Genomic DNA, 10,177 nt, shown 5'->3' with positions numbered 1-10,177 from the left:
TGTTAGTCATTAACATCTTGGAGAGCTTTACAAGTGATACTTTGTACAATGTCAAAAATGATGGCTTGGGAGAAATTGATACACCTCAGATTTCTCAGTTTCACCTTTTCACCTAAAGACAAGCATGTGAAAGCAATAAAACTCGAGAAAGAGGATTTCTCTGGAGAGTTGTGGTAATGTGCAAACAGTGTATGAATTTCATCTTCTGGTAACTTTTTCCTGTTAGTTAACCCCAGCCAGTGTTCTTTACAATCAAAAGTAATTCACTTTGACCAATACATATGAAATGCGTTTGCCCACCTGTACAGAGGACCCTGGACTCTTTCACTAAAGTTTTTAATTAGGCTTTTTTTTAAATATCATATTTCAACCAGTTTCAATTTTTTTTGTTGTGATTTCACCTCTAACAGCTTCAATAATCTTTTTTTTTTTTTGAGGTGTAACTGACATGTAACGTGTTAGTTACAGACGTACAACGTAATGATTCGATATTTGTATATATTGCAAAATGATCATGATAAGTCAACTTATTATCTGTCACCATACATAGTTATAAATTTTTTTCTTGTAATGAGAATTTTAAAGATTTATTCTCTTAGCAACTTTCAAATATGCAAAATAGTATTGTTAACTACAGTCACCATTTGTACATTACATCCCTATGACTTATTTTATAACTGGAAGTTTATACCTTTTGAGCCCCTTCACCCATTTCACCCCCACCTCCCTGCCTCTGGCAACCACCAGTCTGTTCTCTGTATGTATGAGCTTGTTTTTTATTGTTCTTTGTTTTTTAGATTCCGCATATAAGTGAGCTCATGTGGTATTTGTCTTTCTCTGTCTGACTTATTTCACTTAGCATAATGCCCTCAAGGTCCATCCATGTTTTCACAAATGGCAAGATTTCACTCTCTCTTTTTTTTTTTAAATGACTTGAATGGTATCTCATTGTGTATATAGCACATTTTTTTTAAAATATATTTTTTAAAGATTTTATTTATTTATTTGACAGAGAGAGACACAGTGAGAGACGGAACACAAGCAGGGGGAGTGGGAGAGGGAAAAGCAGGCTTCCCGCTGAGCAGGGAGCCCGATGCGGGGCTCGACCCCTGGGCCCTGGGATCATGACCTGAGCCAAAGGCAGATGCTTAACGACTGAGCCACCCAGGCGCCCCTATAGCCCATTTTCTTTATCTCTTCATCCATCATTGAACCCTTAGGTTGTTACCAGATCTTGGCTATCGTATATCATGCTGCTGCAAACATGGGGCGTGCATGTATCTTTTCAAGTTAGTGGCTTCATTTTCTTTGGATAAATATGCAGAAGTGGGATTGCTGGCAAATGGTAGTAATTTTGTGAGAAAACCCCATACTGTTTTCCACAATGGTCACACCAATTTACATTCCCATCAGCAGTGCACAGAGGTTCCCTTTACTCCACATCTTCACCAACACTTGTTACTTCTTGTCTTTTTGATAATAGCCATTCTAACAGGTGTGAGGTGATATCTCACTGTGGTTTTGATTTGCATTTCGCTGATGATGAGAGATGTTGAGCATCTTGTCATGTGTCTGTTGGCCATCTGGATGTCTTTGGAAAAATGTTTATTCACATCCTCTTCCAATTTTTTAATCAGATTGGTCTTTTTGTTATTGAGTTATATGAGTTCTTTCTATATTTTGGGTATTAACCTCTTGCCAGATATGTGATGAGTAAATATTTTCTCCCACTCAGTAGTTTGCCTTTTCATTTTGTTGATGGTTTCCTTTGCTGTGCAGAAGTTTTTTAGTTTGATGTCCTACTTGTCAATTTTTGCTTTTGCTTTTGGTGTCAGCTTTCAGTAATGTTGTTGCTTATTGAGTTCCCCCTACTCTTATGGAGGCTGCTTTGTTTTGCAAAATCTCCGACTGCTTGAAATCCTTCTATAACTCCCCAGAGCCTTCAGGATGGACAAAATGTTTTATGTGGTCACAGGCCTTTTCTTTGCAGCCCCTGCTACCTTCTCCTCCTCTCTATTCTCTCCACTTCCCTTTCCACTTCCCTTCCCACTCCCCTGCTTTAAACACATACCACTTTCTATGCTCTGGTTTATAGGTCACCAACTCCTCAGGTTCTTGGTGGCTCCTTCCTTGGCACAGGCTGTTTTCTCTGCCTGGAACATCTTCCCCACCAAACGGCCTCCTTTCATTTTACCCAGGTAATTCCCACCAGTCTCCAGGATTCATATCAGGCCCCATTTCCTCCAGAAAACCCCTCACCCACCCACCTGTAACCTAACGATACTACATCTTCCCCTAGCTCCTGAGAACTTACTCCTTTTGTGAGATTTTTCATGTTGGAATATAATTATCTGTTCACTTGTCCAGCTGTATCCCTAGACTGTAAGTTCTTTGTGGGCAGGGGCTGTTCTCATATATGTCTAGAGTCTCAGTGACTATTACAGTGCCTGACATGTGTAGTTACCTAATACATTTTGGGTGAACAAATGGATAGCTGGATGAATGAATAGTGCAGGGGAGGAAAGATAATTTTCCCTCTACCCTCCTAGGTTCTTGGCTGAGATCCCCCTGTAATAAAAGACAGATTAATAGGAGAAAATGAAACAGAAGTAAATAACTTATATACCTGCTGTATACCTGGGAGATACCCAGGAAAACTGAGTAACTCAAAATAGCACAAGCTACCACCTTAATACCATCTCCAGCTAAAGATAAAAGATGTTGGAGGTTGGGAGAGCAGGTTATGGGAGGTAAGTCCGGCCTTCTCCATTGATAACAGCTTCTTCTTCTTTTTTTTAAAACATTTTATTTATTTATTTGAGAGAGAGAAAGCATAAGCAGGGGGAGGGGCAGAGGGAGAAGCAGGCTGCCCACTGAGCAGGGAACCCAATATGGGACTTAATTCCAGGACCCTGGGATCATGACCTGAGCCAAAGGCAGATGCTTAACCAACAGTCACTCAGGCGCCCCTGATAACAGCTTCTGGAGAGTCAGAGAGGGAGACACCCTTACATATGGAGATTTTCCTTATAAATGTAGATACTCTTACACAATTATAACTTTTTTTTTAAAGATTTTATTTATTTACTTGAGAGAGAGAGAACACGAGAACAGAGGGAGAGGGAGAGGCAGACCCCCACTGAGCAGGGAGCTGACGTGGGGCTCAATCCCAGGATCCTGAGGTCATGACCTGAGCTGAAGGCAGACGCTTCACCAACTGAGCCACCCAGGTGTGCCCCACAAGGGTAACTTGTACTCAGGTTTTCAGAGCTTTTCCTATGTCTGCTGTTTCTTAAGAATAGTCAGCCCCAAATAATCCTTCTGCTGAAGACACATGTTTTGAGGTGGCAAATCCAATTCCCCCTCCATACTTTGGTGAAGTGTGTTCCCGTCGGACTTCAATACCAATGTCAAGTCACCTGGTCTTTTTCTTGGCCCTGGTTTCTTCATGTGTAAAATGATAGGTTAGAACTGGCTGATGTCTAAGGTCACTTTCTTTAAGGTGAAATTCTCCAGTAAGCTCCCCTTGCAGTGAAAATGGATTCCTACATACATTAACAAGTAAAGTCACATGGAGACTGTGGCAGCTGTGAGAATGTGCCTTGCAGACTTCCAGCTGCAGACTTCCAGAAAGCCATCAGCACATTTGAGCAAAGCCATGCCTCCCATGGACTGCTCCTGCCAGGTCACCTTCCAGAAGGAGCATGGCAGGGATACCATGGCAGGACCTTTTGTGGGAAATACCATTTTGGCTCAAGGACTCCCCCTCAGTTTTGCCAAACCCTCCTTAGACTACACAGCAGCCTCGGATGCCTGCACCCAACCTTCTTTCCGTCTTTGCTTCACTCAGGGTCAGCCTCCCATGGTGGTCCGATGGCCTTCCCAGCCTTCCCCAGCTCTCTCGCCATTTTCTCTCACAGGTGTTTCCTGTAATAACATCCTTGCACGTTTAATCCCCTCATGGCTTCTGCTTTTCAGAGGACTCAGACTAAAGCGAAACCTAATTCAAACTGTGATTCATTTCATTGATTATGCATCCGTGGCGGTTTTAAACTTTATACCTTATTCAACACATCTAGTAACAATCTTAATCCTACTAATAGTACTACTAAAAGTGATGAGTTAGAGAACGTTTCCTGTGTTACTCACTGCTCCAGGCCCTTTAGATATATTGCATCATTCCATTGTCACAAAAGCTCTTAAAGTAAATACCCTTTTTATCCCCATTTGGCAAATGAGATCGTTGAGGCATAGAAAGGTGAAGTAACTTGCTGGAAGCCATAGGTTCATGTATAGTAGAGCCAGGATTCAAACTCAGGAAGGAGCCGTCGTCCTAACCATCGTATTTCATAGCCACTCAACATCAGAGCTGATCCTGCTTTTTCTAGAAACATTCTGCATTTGGCTTAACCTGGTATTCCTTTTACCTTTCTGAGTATTGCCTGGGTCTCTTTCTGCACCTTTCTTCTCCATGGCCCACTTCTTACATGGTAGTTTCCTTGGGGCTGTGCCCTAGGCCTTCTTTTCTTCTTACACTACATTCATTCCCATGGATTCAGTAACCAGCTGCCTGCAGATAACTCCCAACCCCAGTCCTGCCTCCTGGACTTCTGGCCTAAATATCCAACTTCCTACTCAACATCTCTTGGTTGTCTGTTTAATTAGCATGTCCCGAAGAGAACTCCTCATTTATCCTATTCCTGAACATGGTCCTCCATCCATATTCCCCATTCTAGAAATAACAGCACTGCTGTCTACCTGATATTGCATCCCTCTCACACTCCAGATCCAATTGACCAGACTATGACCTCCACGGCGGCAGAGATCTTACGTTCCTCACGGTTGCTGCTGACCCTCTGGTCTCTTCTTCCAAGCCAACTGGTATCCCTGCTTCCATCTGTCTCCATCTCATCCATTTTCCAGACTGCTGCCATGATAATATTTTTCTAAGGGAAAATGTTCTCAGATAACCTCCCTATTCAAAATCCTTCTGTGCTGCCCTATTACCACTCCTCTGTCAGGCCTCATAGCCCTAGCTTGACTGCTGTGGTGCTCTGTGCCGTAACCCGCTCATCTCCCTCCCTTTGCTCCACTCCTCTGATCTTTCTATCGGTTCCTCAAGCACAAGCATGGGGTCTCTTATCTCTTACCCTGCACTCGTTCTGTGACTCCTGCTTATAATATGCTTTCCCTCATTTCATGTGGTTGACTTCTGTTCATCTTCCATTTCACTTAAAGGTGCACCCTCAGAGAGAACGTCTTGGATCCCTTCAACCAGAGTGTTTCTTTGCTTTAAGTCTCTCTAGCTGACTGAATGTGTTTAGTGCCTCTGGTACCCTTACGCTCTTCTCTAAGAGCTCATAGTCAGGGACCCTGTGCACCATGTTCATCTCTGTATTCCCAGTACCTAGCACGGTGCTCAGTACGTATTCATGCTCTGTGGAATAAGCTGGGGCTCGGGGCGTCAGGAAAATAGGTAGGGCCCTTCCTAGCAAACCTATAGTCAAGAAGTTGGCAGGTCATCTCCACTGTTTTGATAGATTGAAGTCAAATTAAATGAATCCTCCATTCCTTATAAAAATATGGAATTAAGGGGCACCTGGGTGGCTCAGTTGGTTAAGCGTCCGCCTTTGGCTGAGGTCACGATCCCAGGGTCCTGGGATTGAGCCCCGCATCAGGCTCCCTGCTCAGTGGGGAGCCTGCTTCTCCCTCTCCCTCTGCCCCCCCCAACTTGTGCTCACATGCTTTCTCTCTAATAAATAAATAAAATCTTTTTTTTTTAAGATTTTATTTATTTGAGATAGAGAACTAGCAGTGGGGAGGGGCAGAGGGAGAGAGAGAGAAGCAGACTCCCTGCTGAGCAGGAATCCTGATGCAGGGCTCCATCCCAGGACCTGGAGGTCATGACCTGAGCAGAAGGCAGACGCTTAACTGACTGAGCCACCCAGGTGCCCCATGAAGCAGCCATCTTGATAAACTGTGTGGCAGTTTCTCAAAAAGTTACACATGGTTAGCATATGAACTACCATTTCCACTCCTAGGTATATACCAAAGAGAAATGAAAACATATGTCCATACAAAAACTTGTACGCCAATGTTCATAGCAGTATTATTTGTAATAGCCAAAATGTGGAAACCACCCGAATGTCCATCAGCTGGTGACTGGATAAACAAATGTGGTCCATCCATACAATGGAAGGTTATTCAGCCATAGAAAGGAATGGAGTACTATTACATGCCATAGCATGGACGAACCTGGAAAGCATATTAAGTGAAAGAAGACGGGCATAAAAGATCACATAGTGTATGATTACATTTCTGTGAAATGTCCAGGAAAGGCAAATCCAGAGACAAAAAGATTTGTGGTGGCCAGGGGTCGGAGGATTGGGCGGCAGGGAATTGGGACTAACTGCTATTGGGTATGGGGTTTCTTTTTGGAGGGATGGAAATGTTCTGGAATTAGATAGTGGTGATGGTTGCAGAACATAGTGAATATACTAAAAACCACCGCGTTTCATTATGTGAACTATATCCGTTTTAAAAATGCCAAACAAAGATTCTTAAGTACATCATTCTGTGTGGACTAGCATGTATTTACTCGGCACACTTTATGTTCAGTAGTCTGTAGTTTCTTGTTTGGGACTTGTTAGTTATGTGCAGACGGGGTCAAGATAGCGGTATCCCCTGCAGAATTGTTAGCAATGTCCAGATTAGATTATGACAGGTGACTGTATTATTATGATACCTGCCATGCTGTCCTGTACTGCAGTATATCTGTTTATAATGGTTTCGGAGTTTAAGAGAGAAAAGATTGGGTCTTTTTCATCACTCTACGTGCCTAAGACAGTACTTGGGATATCACAAGTGCTGAACGAATGTCTTACTTGCAGTAAGACTTAACAAGGGACCGTTGGCCGTGCCTAGAGACATTTTCACCTTCCCCAACGAGAGAGGTAGAGGCCAGGGATGCTGGTACCTGTCCTGCGATGCACAAGACAGCCCCCAATGGCAGAGATTTCTCTGGCCCCAAATGTGAGTTGTGTAGAGGTTGAAAAACCCTGTTCTAAATGGTTAAGCAAGGTGCCTGGATGGCTCAGTCGGTTAAGCGTCTGCCTTTGGCTCAGGTTGTGTTCCCAAGGTCCTGGGATCGAGCCCTTGCGTCAGGCTCCCTGCTCAGCGGGGAGCCTGCTTCTCCCTCTCCAGCTCCCCGTGCTTGTGCTTTCCCTCTCTCAAATAAATAAACAAAAGCTTAAAAAAAGTAAAAAAATAAATGGTTGAGCAAATGACTTACAAATCCCCCAAATTAGTTTCATCAGAAGATGAAAAAAAAGTCCCGTTTAAGAAAAGTTAAATCATAAAATCATCCTTGCATTTGGTGTTCTCAGTTAGTGAAATGTCCCAAACCATATCTTTGTGGCTTTAACTGAAGAACCAGTGGGTGGGAGAGGCAGAGCGCGGGGGGGAAACTGCGAGGCTGTGGCACTTCCCGACCTTGACTAAGGATTATTAACTTGCAGAAAACTCAGTCCTGCAGCAGAAAGCACATGGTCAGATGTGCATTCCTTGTCTGTTAAAGAGCCCAGGAACCATTTTATGTTGTATTTAATATGCCCGAGGACACAATCCCAGCCCTCCACAAAATACAAACTCAAAGTCTTTTCTTCTAGAAGCTGGTAGCAGCCCGGGCCACTACTAGGTCAGTAAGTACGCAGCTGTGCAGCGAGCTTCCATCGTGGCCCAGAATGTTGAGGGGTGCTTGGTGGCCGGACTCACTCCTCGGCTCTTTGATCGGGTTTGGCAAGCTACAGCCGCAGGCCAAGGCTGGGTGCCCTCTGCTTTTACATGACCTGAAAGCTCAGCCTGGTTTTACCTTTTTTTTTTTTTTTTTTTTTTAAAGATTCTGTCCATTTATTTGACAGAGAGAGAGCACAAGCAGGCAGAGCGGCAGGCAGAGGGAGAGGGAGAAGCAGACACCCCCACCCCGCGCCGAGCAGAGAGCCCGATGCGGGACTCAATCCCAGGACCCTGAGATCACGACCTGAGCCAAAGGCAGATGCTTAACCAACTGAGCCACCCAGGCGCCCCTGGTTTTACCTTTTCAACTGGTTAAAGCTAAGCTAAAGGAAGAATGCTATTACATGACATGTGAAAAGTATATTAAATTCAAATTTGGGTGTCCATAAATAAAAGTTTTATTGAACCCAGTTATGCCCATCTGTCTGCTGTTGCCCACTGTTGCCCATCTGGCTGCCCTTGGGCTTGGACAGAGACCGGTCAGCCCTACTGATGGCAGAGCCTAAAATATTTACCATCTGACCCTTTCTGAAAAGCATTTGCCAACCCCTGCTCTACGGTTGAAGAGTTTAGCAAATGGTGTTTCTAGGAGGCGGTGAGGAATGAGAACCCACCCTGGGCTGAAATCCCTGACACGTGGCTCTGCTGGGGACGTGGTTGTGCCCCACGCGGCTGGCACTTCCTCACCTGTAGCACGGGAGGGCTTCGCGGGAGGCTCTGTAGGGCCCTTCACGCTCCGAACGGTCGGGGATGTGGAGAGTCCAGTCTGTGTGGCTCCCAGGTGGCCGAGGAGGTAGAAGTACAGCGTTCTTGTCGGGGACAAAGCCACGGGGCCACGGGGTCACATGACCACGCTCGGTGCTGGAACAGACACAGACCTGGACCGCACCGTGTCTGCACAGAGCAGATTGGAAAATTGGCACTCGACAGGGTTCGGAGACAAACTCTTGGCCACTTTCACGCGCCCTAGTTTTATAGATTATGTAACCCGATTCTTTTAACCCCGGGGAAGAAAGAAATGGACAGCACTTAATGATTGGGGAAGGCTGGCAAGCCCACATTCAGGCTTTCAGAATCTGACTGAGCCCTGAGGGGAGGTTTATTGAATTTCACCAGGTCATTGTCATCTCTCCCGTTCATTTACTGGCAGGAGTCTCTGTTGTCCTTTCTGTGTTCTCCATACTAACATGTGACTCCTTATCCACAGTCCAGAGGATCATGGGCTGTCCACGTCCACGCTGCAGCCGGGGGTCTGTCGCTATGGGACTAAGCTGGCCTGCTGCTATGGCTGGAGAAGGAACAGCAAGGGAGTCTGTGAAGGTAATGGTGCAAACGCTCAGACCACCCTGGGCTCCAGTCCTAGGCCAGTGTCCTTAGGTTTTTATCCAAGACACCGTAAGCTGTCACCAAATGGTCCACCCATTGTCACCAAATCCCTTAATCTGTTAAATAGGATGAACACACAACTGTGTCCCATACGCTTTAGGTGTTGGTGTGCGTCATGCTGGATTATACACGGGAAAGCACAAAAATGTTAGCTTTTTTTTTTTTTTTAAGAATAACAGTACTACCTTCTGTCTCTGCCCGAAACTCCTCCACTCTAGCTGGTTCAGAAATATCTGGATAGACCACAGGTGAACACAGAACTTCAATACATTGAAAGGCGCTGACCTACGTGCCACCCACCATCAGTTTCCTGGTGACAAGATTATCAAGATGCTAGAAAAAAATATTTGAAGAGTGTTATTGCCTACCTAGATAAAGAAAGTTAGAACATCCCCCTGGGGCTTTGTCAATTCAAAAAGAGGGTGGGTCCTCACACTGACTGGGCCTCCAGTGTCCTGATCACGGGCATTGTCTTGGGAATGTCCGAATGATGTGGGTGACTTTGGGCACGGTAGGTGAGCTGGCTGACGTGCGACCTCTCTGCGAGGTGGAGAGATTAATCCCCATTTCACAGGGGAAGGAGTGTAAGCATTAAAGGGTGTGCTCAGTACCTGGCATGCCTAGAAAATGTCTCCTAAATCACCCTTGATTCAGAAAGGACCCATGACTCTCCTGTCCCTTCAAAGCACATACGATGCAGGCATTAAATGTTGCTGAATTCTTTTTCTAGACACAGCACATTTTCATGCGAAGGCAGTCAGGTGGAAAGGGCAAAACCCACGTGGACCGCATGGTTTGGAGTCTTAGAGTTGCACGAGCCTCCGCACTGACTGCCATAAAGCTGACCATGTTTCCGGTGAATAAATGAGGGTGAGCTTTGGCTTTCTGTAAGGTCTACTCTGTAACCAAATCAGAGCAGCTTGGCCACGCCGCAGACAGCCGGTCACGTTCTTGATGCTTTTGTGGACAATGTAAGACCACAGGCAGGAAGGAATTT

This window comes from Ursus maritimus, assembly GCF_017311325.1.
Source record: "Ursus maritimus isolate PB19 chromosome X unlocalized genomic scaffold, ASM1731132v1 scaffold_X1, whole genome shotgun sequence".
NCBI lineage: Eukaryota > Metazoa > Chordata > Mammalia > Carnivora > Ursidae > Ursus > Ursus maritimus.
Note: the sequence above shows the minus strand (reverse complement) of the source record.